The sequence below is a fragment of the Oxyura jamaicensis genome, chromosome 4 (assembly GCF_011077185.1).
Source record: "Oxyura jamaicensis isolate SHBP4307 breed ruddy duck chromosome 4, BPBGC_Ojam_1.0, whole genome shotgun sequence".
Classification (NCBI taxonomy): Eukaryota; Metazoa; Chordata; class Aves; order Anseriformes; family Anatidae; genus Oxyura; species Oxyura jamaicensis.
Genome location: NC_048896.1, coordinates 70,903,509 through 70,916,017, shown reverse-complemented (window position 1 = coordinate 70,916,017; position 12,509 = coordinate 70,903,509). Strand labels below are relative to the sequence as shown.

At 34.2% G+C, this 12,509-nt stretch overlaps 1 protein-coding gene across 1 annotated transcript in view; it reads right to left on the bottom strand.

Annotated features, from left to right (window-relative positions):
* Positions 1-12,509, bottom strand: part of KCTD8 (potassium channel tetramerization domain containing 8) — an 85,858-nt gene that overhangs the window by 20,768 nt on the left and 52,581 nt on the right. The window lies entirely within an intron of this gene.

The window sequence follows — 12,509 nt, the reverse complement described above, 5'->3', positions numbered from 1 at the left end:
TGGGGACAGATCTTAAGCTTAATCTCATCTGTTCTCTGTGCAACTCTGGAAGAGGTTATAGGCCCCTGAAACAACAAAAGCAAACAATATGCCTGTATCTCAGATACCTTTCAAGACAGCCCATTAATCAAATCTATTAAAATTTATATACATATATATATATATAAATCAGTGTTGTTTTAAAGGAGTAAGCACTAATAAATGTTTTATTATTCTTGTTTGGTTCCATCATCATACATCAGAGTTGTTCCTTCTATCACTGAAATACCATATATTTCTAATGTAAACAAGAGTACAACCTGTCAATTTATATCATGTATTTTTTACAAACTGTTGTGCCAAATAATCATGTAGTCCATAAATAATATTCTTGGTGAACAAGTCTACCAATATGTACCAAATACTCATACCAATAACAGAATATTTTTTTATATAGATTCATGTTCTCTACAATTTCATCAGTAATACTTAACTGAAAATTTAGAGAAAATCTGAATAGGTATGCCACCTCATTAATTAGCATCACACTGTGTGCAAAACTCTCCATATAAATGCAAGATACTGTATGCTATGGAGAGAGTGCAAAATTATGATTTGCGTCTGGACTTTAAATATTGGATAGTGTCTATGTAAAATAGTCTAATTGTATTGATATCTGTGCTGTTATGACTGCTGCAGAAATCCATTTGGATTTATGTTTCTTTTCCAAATTTCTATGTAGCCCAACCTCACTTTTACTACTCTAAACAGACGTTTCAGTGTTGATTTTCTTTATGCTCTGACCTTTATTAATGAAATACTGCGCAATCTTCAGATTGTAGTTCAAGTCTGAATTATGCAAAGGAAAGCTCTACGGATAAATAAACACTAGTAAATAGATGAAACTTCAGCTACTTGCCAAGGAGATTGTTCAGAATGTGTAATTGCAAGCAGTTTTCTTTGAACAATTATACCCAATGCCAACAACCTCTTTTCCAGACAATAACCCTACAACAGCTCTGTGATACTTCACAGAGGTATCTGTGAGGCCACTGCCCAGGCTTAAGCTTCCCATAACAGCCCCACACATCTTTTAATGCTGCATTATGCTACACAGTCACTATTCTGATGCCTAAAGATACTCATGATGAGAAGAGAGGGGTCTGTCCTGCAGCAGTGTTTCATAATGAAGAAATTGGGCACTGCAGTTTAGCAAGATATTATAGATAAAAATCACTCAAAGTTTCTTGTGGCAGAATGGTTTGGAATAAAGAAGGCAATTCTAGCTTGAATGCAAACTTACATATGGAGCTGTATTTGTCAACTTGTGGGATGCATTTTGGAAAAAATATAGGTGGAGAAAAAGAGAGAAGGATATATAAAATGATTACAGCTTCCTAGTATATAAGCATACATTTCCATGACCTGCATACTTTCAATATATAAACTCCTATTTAAAAACTAACAAAGAAAAAAAAAAAAAAACAAAAAACATTCTAATTAAAAACAGATATGTTGAAAAACAAAGGAAGAAGCATTTCCTAATCCTATAAGGTAAAGTAATACAATGCCAGCTAACGGCATAATGAGATAAGGAATACAGGCTAATTAGTGATAAAATGTCAATATTCCAATAGACGCATACTAGCAGTCCATTAAAATTAATTAGGCTCTCTTCACAAGCAATAAATCATGTAAAAGACAAATTGAAAAGGAAATCAGCTGACTACCATGAAACACTCACAGGCTGGTTTACCAAAGCTAATCTTTGGGCAAATTAAGGAGTAGCCCAGACATGTTAAACAGAGGATTTGAAAAAATGACCAGTGTATAATATTAGTACAGGATTAAGAGATTACACCTGAAAATCTAAAGGCACTGTTGATCTGCTCATGTTTTAATTATGATTTCATTTACTGATATCATAAAAAAATAAGTATTAGGAAAGCTTTGACTGAAGGGAAGCACTAGACTGGAAAACTGGGCTGCTTACACACAGCCTTATTCTAGAAGCTGTTAATAATTAGTGTGCAGCATGTAGGTGCTACAGCTTCATTCCATGTTCAGAAGGGCTCAATGTACCTGTTTCTGTACACACTATCAACTGGATTTAAACCTACGGGGCATGAATGGAAAATGAAGTGTAAATGACTCAGAGGCCTCATTTGCAGAATAAGGGCAGAGGAGTAGGAAGTGCAAGATGCATTGGTTGAACGCATAAAAGCAAGCAGGCAGAGGGTATGTGACTCTGCAGGCAGAGGGTATGTGACTCTGAGATAATAAAAGCAGCATTTCTTGGATCACCACAACACAGAATAGTGTTGTGCCAATAGGATACAACATATCTGTCTAAATTAAAATTATTTTTAGATTGAGATCAATGATGGGATTTTATATTTCTACGACTATTCTCAGCTCTTTATCAAAAAATGTGTGAAAAGGAAAATGTGACATTTTAAAAAGTGAATGAAATGCAGGGCACAAAGAAGCAAGAGGGGTTTTTTGTTAATATTTGGTAGAGGCAAAGGCACGATAGGAATAAGAGGATACAAGGAAACACACTTGCTGGCCAAATCTGAAAATAACAATTGAAAACTTTTTTTTTTTTTTTCTCTAAACTAATCACAGTAATAAAAAATGTATCTGATGAAACTAGCAGAGAACTGACATGGAGCTCCCCTTTCCCACAAGCTAGACCTCCTCTAGTTATATGCAAAGCAGAGTAAATTGAATCATAGAATCATAGAATATCCCGAGTTGGAAGGGACCCATAAGGATCAGCAGGTCCAACTCCTGGCATGGCACAGGTCTACCCAAAAACTGTTTACAGGTAACAGCTTATAGCAAAAACTATCCAAAAACTGAGTACAGATAACAGTTCATAGCATCAGTAAGCCACATTGAGGAAAGTGAACCTAAGATGTTTCCAACAAAGAACAGTTTATAAAGGTTAACTGCTTTATTTCACTTAGAAAAAACACCCGATTACAAAAAATTTCCATTTTACCCAAGAAATATTGGTATAACAATGACGACTAATAACTAATCCTGAGACAATTGCAAATTTCTATTAGTTTTTATTTATCCAGAAATGATGTTCTGACACTTTGCATTAATGGTGAAAGAGGAAAGTTGGAGAGAACCTTTCTGGTTTTGTGTGGTGTTTTTTTTTTTTTGTGTATACAGTAAAAAAATCTATATTCTTTTAAATTTCCGGTCTTAATCTGCTCCCTGGGAAATTAGGGGGAGGAGGAAAAGGAGAGGAAGTTAAAGGCAAAGTTTGACAACTGTTTGCTGGATTTAACTATTACTTTGTGCTTGTTTCCTTTTAACTATATATTAATATTCTATGAAATTATCTCTGTGGTAAAAATGCTAAGTGGAACGGTGATTTGCAGTGAATAATGGAGAGTAGCAGCAGAAAATAAGCTTTCAATTTGTAATCCTGTAAACTCTCAATTTGTGTGTCTCTGTGTGAGATTGCCTTAATGTAGTATCAAAAATACTTTAAACCAAAAGTTAATAACCCATCTCTATTAACTTTCTTTCATGTAAAAATAAGTCGAATATTGGCCTTTTTAATAGTTGTGCTTGATGTCTGTTCAAAATTGCTTCAAGAAGAGAAATTTTGTACTCTGTTTTTTAAATAATTAACTGATCTTCATCTGTATCCTGCATCTCTCTGTTGGACACCAGTGTGATTTCCTCCAAGAAATTTGACCTCTCAAAAGAAGTCATATGCAGCACAGAAAAAGTGGTCCTGAACTATAGATCTGGATTGGCGATCCCACACCAACTAAGCATCCCCTTGAACAGAGGTCTTAGCTCCATGCTTTCATATGCTGTCTGCTTCGAAGAACAGGCTCTCTTGGATTTTTTTTTTTCCCATTGTGCTTCATTTCTTCACATGGCATATGGTATACCTCAAACCAGACTTCAAAAGCCCATGGATCACAAAGTCAACGACAGTACTTTAAGAAGAAAAGTAGTGCTTAACAAAATGTGCTGCAGTCATGAGTATGGATTTATTTTCTTAGCTTATGTACAAAACTCTCACTCTGATAACAATCACTGGCTCTGTTACGCTTCCATTTCAGACTATCCAAGTTACTGACAGCTAACACATTATACCGAGAATTATCTATGGCATATTTTCAGTGCTACACCTGAGCACCAGGGTAGCACTAACATGCATCAGGCATATCACTTCTGGCATCAGATGAGCTTCATCAGCACTAGCCTGGAGATGTGCTCCACTTCACCGTATAGACCTGTCCTATGGGAGGGAAAAGATATCCAAGCTCCAGTAAGCTTCAAGCAGCTCATTCTTCTTCATTTTGTTTTTCATTATTAATTTGAAGATTCTCCTTATATTTTCCATTTGTAGAAATGGAATTCTCTCTATACAACCTCTGCATGGTTATTATGTTTTATATGCATTACTATTATGTCAGCAACCAGTGTGTCCATGCAGGAAAATGTAATCAATTATTACTTTAGTATTGTGTGGTTTCTGGAAGACTGGGACTTAACACCTGTCACTTTCTGATACATAAGGACTCTTAAACTTCCATTTTTCAATAACTTTACTGTTAAAGTCAACGTTTTCCTAGGGAATAAATATATAGGAAAAGTTGAAATATCCATGTAAGTTTATTTGCTGGATTTGTTTCACAATTACCCTTAAGAATGCAGGCATACTAGAGTATAGCTTGCTGTCAGTTTTAAAGCACTTCCCTATTCACATTATTGAATGAAACAACTCTGGGAAAATTCTTTAGTTAGGATTTGCACCCCATAGATGCAGCCACTTTCTTAGATTAACTTAGAATACCTATAAAGATAGGCTATTTCTGGTATTAATTTCAGGATTTAATTAGTTTGATTATCTAATTCCAGTTCAGTAAAGACTAATTTGCTGATTTGACCTTGCCATGATAGAATGTTTTATATTTGCTCAGTTAAAGTTTACATACAGTAGCCTAGGTTTGGTGATGTGTTGTAAGTGTTTTATTAAATCTTACTAATACTGTCTTTTAATATCTCTTGATATTAGAGGTGACAACAGGTGGTCCATGGGAGACTGTGAAACCTATGTTTAACAAAGAAGTTCTAGTCAATAATAGGCTTTACTATTAATTCATACTGTTTCCTTGTTTTTAAGAGGTTACTTTCACTTAATTAATCTCAAATTAAATTGTTGGAAAGTGTATGATGCTGCTTTTACTGGCTTTACCAGAATTTTCTATCACATGGGCAGAAAATGTTAGATTCTCTGAACTAAGCTTTAAAGACCCACGAACACTACTTCTTTTACTCAGAAAGGGAAGGAGTTGGGATGGGGGAGGAAAGGAAAAGCTTTCTGGACAACTTTCTTATGGAGATTCACAACAGAGGTGGTTACTGAAGCAGAGGCTTCTTAGCATTTGTCAGGCTACCGGCAATTCATCAAAATTTACAAACCATGTATGTTAGCTCTGGGGAGAGCAAGGGAGTAGCAGATTATCCCAGTCTCCACTACTGTACAGAACGTAGGAAAGAGCAGGAGATACCAGAGTGTCCTAATAGGTTATTAATTTATCTCAAGAAACTTTATAACTTAATATAGTGTCATAATTACTGTGTTTGCTTCAAAGCTTTCTATTCCTCTATTGGTGCACTACCCGTCATCTATGCTGCCCTTAACCCTTCCTTCAGATAAAGAACTAAAATGCTTTAATATTTCTAAAAACTAATAGTTGTAAGGAAAAGTTATTATTAAACTGTCAAAATATTAAACTATTTTTTTCATAGCCATACCTGCGAAATGCAAAAAAAAAAAAAAAAAAAAAAAAAAAAGAGAGAAACAGGAGGACATGTGGACTATCTAGCATTATTTCTTTCAAAACATTAAGTATGACTCCAACCCTGCATATCTATCAGAAATGGGAGCTTCAGAAAAGAGTTCAAAGTATTCCTGTTTCAGGTATCTATGATACCTATGTGTCATCGTATCATTGTTTATATAGCATCACTGTAAGGAAAAAGTGTTTTACTTACTAATCGAGAAAAACAGGCAATAAACACTTATTTATAAAATGGAAAATAAGTGATTCTGAAGTCAGGGCCTGTTGGAAATATTTTGAGTGCTATACAAGACAGTTCATTTATTTTATTAATCGACGCCAGATACTATGAATAGGTATGAATATGTTCCAATATAACTAAATTTAACACCTATAAATATTCAGAAGGAAAATGCTTTTCCTTCAGGGCATATATTCATTCATTTGTTCTACCTAACTAGTATCACCATCCAGATAAATTCCATGATGATAAATTGATATTATCCATGCATAGTGTAAAGGCTGTAATTTGTGACGGAATACTGGATTTTATTTTATTTTATGAATATGAGGCAGCAATTTCCCAGTAGTGATACTTCTAAATGAAACTGAAGAATTCTGAAGGTTAGTACTTCCTGAAGTTCTGAAGGTTTTAAAGCTTAAATAATTTTTTAATTAAAAAAAAAAAAAAGAGAGAGAGACAGAGGTACGGGAAGGGCTGCAGTGTACAAGAAGCCTGAAGGAGGTTTTTAGGCTGGATGACATGAAGTAGGCTGCAGACCATGACTTCAAAGCTATTTGTACAAGGTACAGAGTAACATTTTGAAATCTTTGAGGTTTGCTTTTTACATTTTCATTTTTTAAAACATTTTGAGTCACAACCATATATGACTGAAAAAGATTGATAGCTTTACCTTTGATGATAAATAATTACAGTTCAAGGATATATTTATTTAATCTGTTAATCAAATAAAACCTTTATAAAAGCCTGGATTTCTCATGTCTTTTAAATATATGAGAAAACATTAAGAATAAGCATGTAATCCAGCACAAAAAGTTTTTAATATATAGGTATAGGTAAATTCTAATTCTAATATTCTAATTCATTCTGATTTTCCCAGGTGTAATAGACTGAATTCTGCAAAGAAAGTTAGAAGTAAAAGGAGCAAAAAGATTATCAAGAAAATAGTTTTAGAAACATTTAGAAAGCACTTTCTTGAAGGAAAAGGCTAATTAAAGCATATTTTCCAATTTATGGATCTTAGTGCAGGGACTATATATATAAAGCGGAGGTGTTACAGGAACAGGGCATGAAGCCTCTGACTTTTAGGACCCCAATCCAAATTTTGTCAACAACTACTGCAGAATAAACACCACCAAATGAGCACTGTCTTGGTGAAATGGGTGTTTATTTTCTCCTTACTAATTATCTACAGACAGGCTGACTGGCTCATTATTAACTCAATTGTGTGGAAAAATGTGAGCTGGAATTTCTCTGCTGTGCATAAACTCCTTTGACAATTTGAACAGCAGCATGCTTTGCTATTTTAATAAAATTGTACAATGTTCTAACTAAACATCTCAGCATCTGAAAAGTGAAAATGTAACATACAAGGAAGGTATATAGATTACAGAAAATTAATTATATTTTTTTATTGATCCAGATTCCACCATTTCCTATTGTGATGGGAAGGGCCATACTGCTCAGCTAGTCCTTAGACCTCTACTGCAGTGTGTTTGCTTAAACAACTGCAGAACTGAAGAAATAAGAAATCTCCATCCTCACAATGGAGATCAAGAAAAACTGATACTCCAAAAAGATGTGCTAAAATTATTATTTTTTATTTCTAACAATACTTAATATGACCAAATCTCCTCTAAGGGTTCTATAAACTATTTGATAATGAAAACTTACAGAAAGACCCTAGTAGACTTAAATTATTGCATTTTACAGTGAATACTAGCTGTCAGGAAAAAAATAATCAGGCATCTAATAATAAATGATAATAATAAATAATTAATGGTATCATTCTCAGAAACTTCAGTTAATAAAGTTGTTTTTTGGATACTGAGAAGAGCAAAACAATATGACATAATTGGACTTAAAGGCAAAAATGGTAAGTCCTTTATTACAGTACCCAAACTCAGCAGTGTGAGAGGCATCAGCATATCCTAAGAACATATATTGGAAAGAACTTTTCTTACTTTTATGTAAAAGAGAGCAATTAAAAAGCCAGCTCAAGTAATCTCCATTATACAAAGCACCTACAGCATGTCCACCATGGTTTTATGCCAGTAATCAGCAGTGGCAACCATTTTTTTCTGTTTCAGTTTAGGCATGGATGCATTTTCAGTCTGAATGATGAGACTGCCTGAAATACAACCCTATTCTTGCCTGACAACCATGTCAGCCAAATAGAGGTGAAGGTCTTCAACCCTCTCAAGAAGAGAACCATTGTTTGACCCTGAAAGACTGGACACAAAAGTCAAAGAGTACCAGTTATCTACTGGACCAGAGCAGTAATGGGTACGTGAAACACAATTATCTTAAGTCTTTCATAGACACAAAAAGGCTACGTCCCATATATCCCATTACTCCTCCCTACCCATCAGTTTTCATAGTTTTCTCACCTGCAACACATACACTAAAATGGCAGGAGACAAGAAGACAAATGGAAGAAAACCAGATGAAATGGATGGATTATTTGAGTAAGGAATATCATCCTAAGCAGTAGCTACAGGTGAGACAAAAAGGTATTTTGCCTCCTTCAAAATCCGGTTATACATGGCAGAGTGGACCTTGTCAGAGAGTTTGAATTTTCTGCATGTAGCTTTTTTTTCCAGGAAAGAAAGCTGTATGCATTCAGAAGTGATATAGCTCCCAGAGAGTTTTATATATATATATTCTTATCAAAATGCAGTAAGTCAAAACAGATGTACTTTACACTTTAAGAATGAAAACTGATAGAACAAGAATGTTTAAATTATCATAAGTAAATAAAAATCATAAAAGCAAGGTAATTCACTTTCCCTAGTGCTTCAGGCTGCTCTTTTCTTGAGAACTGATTGAATAAGAGTAGTTATTTGTCCACTCCACTCAGTATTACTGGAATTAGCTCTTAATATTCAAGTTATAAGAAGCATCCTCTTAGCTCACACAGTATAATCAACCATTTTATGAAAGAATGTATTTCATTAGTTTTACTTTAGACTGGCAGATCTTGAAGAACAGAGAGATGATAGATCGATTTTTCTTTTCTATATAATATGCTAAACAAAAGAATTGCAAGGTATAATTTATAGCTCAAAATGATGAAGTGCTTTGGAGACAGCTCTGAAATAGTGATTCCAGGATTTCTGTCTCAACTTTTTTTTTTTTTTTTTTTTTTTTTTTTTTCCTATCGTGCTTCAGCCCCAAATATGGAACAGTCTTTCATCAACAGGTCATTTTATGCTCTCTTTTCATCTTTAAGAAAGCAGCCAGTATGTTAAAAAGTTAGGTTAACTACTGAATTCCAGGCCTATACTAACAAAATCAAGAATGTATGTTATTTTACCAGCACAAGAACTGTTAACTTATATCTTTCTGTAATCCACTTTATTATGTTTCTTTAAAGAGCATACAGAATTAAAAAATACGTTGCAAACTTCAGAAAAGTATTCCTTTTTAAAATGCATATAGTTTTAAAAACCTGTGTTTACAGGTACTGTAATAATAAAGCTTTTTTACATTTGTCACCAACTATTTTTTTAGTTTTTTTGTCACTCAATTTTAAGGAAGAAGATTATGACAGTATGATTTTGCTTAACGTGCGCTGTCTATGGAGTCTGTCTGAAAATAATCTGTACTTCACGTGGAATGTGAAAATTTCACATCTGCTGTATCACAAGGTGAAAAACATTTTAAAGGAACAATATAAAGAACTGGCTGGAAAGAGGGAGCAAAAATCCAGACTAAAAAAACAAAACAAAACAAAACAGAAAAAAAAAAAAAATAAGCATCAGAGTGGAACTTGGACAGGTTCCACAGAGTGGAACATGCTTCTTAAACTGATGATTCAAAACCTCTTTAGAGTTTATGAGTTTATTGCCCACAAAGGAGGCAAAAACCTATTGGCATCCCAGTATTCAAGTGCTGGCTAAACTTGAAATTCACCATACGTAGGAGGTAATTAGGCCTCTGGCAAAGTCAAAGCTCTGTGAATTATTAGATACAGAAATATAGTATTAGATTTCCAATGCACTTTGACAATTTTCTAAGGTGAAGCCTCACTGTAAAAGAGTGAAAACCACTGGTACACAAATATAGGCATACACACATTGGTCACCTGAGCCAAAACTAGATGCTGTGCAACATTTGGATCAGAGCTAGCTTTGAAGGGCAAACTTTACCTGCAGATTACCCTCAGCAGGTTTCATCTACAAATTACCCTAGAACAGAGACCACCTGCAATAGGGATGAGAGGATCCTTAATGCATCTCTCAAGGGCCTTAGGCTCACTCACTCAAAGCATCACATAGTCACAACCATTTGCCTGTAAATGACTCCCAGAAATCTGCAACTCTACCTGTGTAATATTCAGTACTGAAAAAAACACTAGCAAAGATGCTTCTTTCAGAGAAGTTATGCAAGTATTTCTTCGTAGAGGATGAAAAAGATGCTGTCTGACTGAACAGCAGCAAAAGCATCTACAGAAGGAACCCAAGGGGCTAACCCTACAGTCTTCATGTTTTGTTTCATTAAAATCTTACTATATTTTGTTTCATTTCATAAGAAGATTTATGAGCACCCTGAAGAAACACTATCATTTTTAGATAAATTCTATCTTTATCTACAGCAACCAGAAGACAAATCAATTTTAGAATACTAATTACAAGATGAGAGATACAAGTCAAGACACCCAATCAAAATCAGAAAAGCAATAGGGGCAGATGGCCTGAAAAAAGAATTCTTTCATGCAGTGCAAAATCTCTTAATCCTTAAAATGGTGAAAAAAAAAATCAGTTTCTAAAAGTATTTACCCTAAAGAGTTATATTTTTCATGTGATAACTATTTCTGATATTTTTCTTTTTATGCAGCCTTCAGTGTAGGCTGTAATGTATTTTCAAGAACTTCTATGTTTGGAAAAAAAAAAAAAATTACTTGAAATAGTTCAGTGGGATGAGGATTAACAATATTTCATTGTACTAAAAATAGTTCTGATAGGCTGTATTAGAATTTAATTTCATTTTTGGTAAGATTTCCTATATTATTTGATCTCAACCTCTTCTGTTTGGTGATTCATACTAAAACAGCAAAATATCACACAAAAACCAGGAAAGATGCATCCATGAAGAACATATTCTCTCTGGAAAATGTACACACTGGCTGATGTAGGCCAAAGCAAAACAAGAGCAGAAGTTATCAAACAGAGCTCTAAGTCTAGAAGTGTAACTGATGATGGAACACATGTGATGTTCCAGTATGATGGAACACAACTGTGAAATCTTTTTAGAGTGGTACTTGTTCCATAAGCTGGCAAGAGTTTTTGGTGAATTCAGGTTCTTATCAGGGACTGAAGCTAATGACAGCAAAAGCCTCATAAATAAAGTCCAATTTTCAATTTCTATTACATTAGACAAACAAAGAGAGTAGTAATTAGCAACTGCTTCCTCAGCTAGGACCTGCTTGGTAAAGTTCATACAATCTCTTAAAACAAATAACTGTGGTGTGCTAATTATGATTCAGATAGGCAGATTACCATTTCAGATGACCAGAGGGTTTAAATGCCTAAAAAACTGAATTGATCCTATGAGATCAGTTATATGAATTTGTAGGACTGCATCTCACATGTTTAGAAAAGATTGAATCAACTCATACCATTATTACTAATAGGTGAAAATGAGTACCTGGCAGAGATGTGTTAATTATTTCATTAAACTTATACTTATGAAATAAAAGAATTCCTCCTAATTCTTATGATATCACTCCACTCTTTAGTAGATTGGTTTCATTATTGGATTTAGAAGTTGACTTTTTTGACCTTATTTTGTAGGGAACAATCCAGATCGTATAACCTGGGTGCTGGCAGCACTAGAGATGAAGCCGACCTTAGCTCCTGTTAAATTCTTGCCTGCTTTTTGATCACACTAAGCAAGGTTGAATTCATTTTACCTGAAGGTGTATCCTGCAAAACTTAAAAGAGTAAGTGCTACAAAGAAGCAACAGAAGCACACATAATTTAAATGACAGCATGCTTTATACAGAGGGTTGTCAAGGAATATGACAAAACTATGAAGCAAATTGAACAGAATTTAAGGAATCTAATGCAGTTGGTAAAGCTAAATGAGAAAGATTAAAAATCCTAAATGAAAGAAAGGTCAATGGAAATTAAAATAGCTATAGATGTACAATAATTTTGGCAATTGCCTTGCACATTTCTAGTATTTTACAATTAAAAAAATGCCAATAGGGAGAAAATGGTTAGTAATAGCTTAATAAAGAAAAGAATTGGAAGACAGGAACTAGAACAAAACTTTGATGAGTCAGACTGCAAACAGTATTTCAATTATTGGTAGAGGTTTTCTTGCTAGTTGAAGTTCTCTTGCTGATGAAAATGTGTAAGGTTTGCCGACACGGCTCAAGTGACCTTTTATGGGTGTCATCATGAAGATGCTGTATGAAGACATAATTTAAGCAAAAATGGAGTGGTTTGCATTCACTT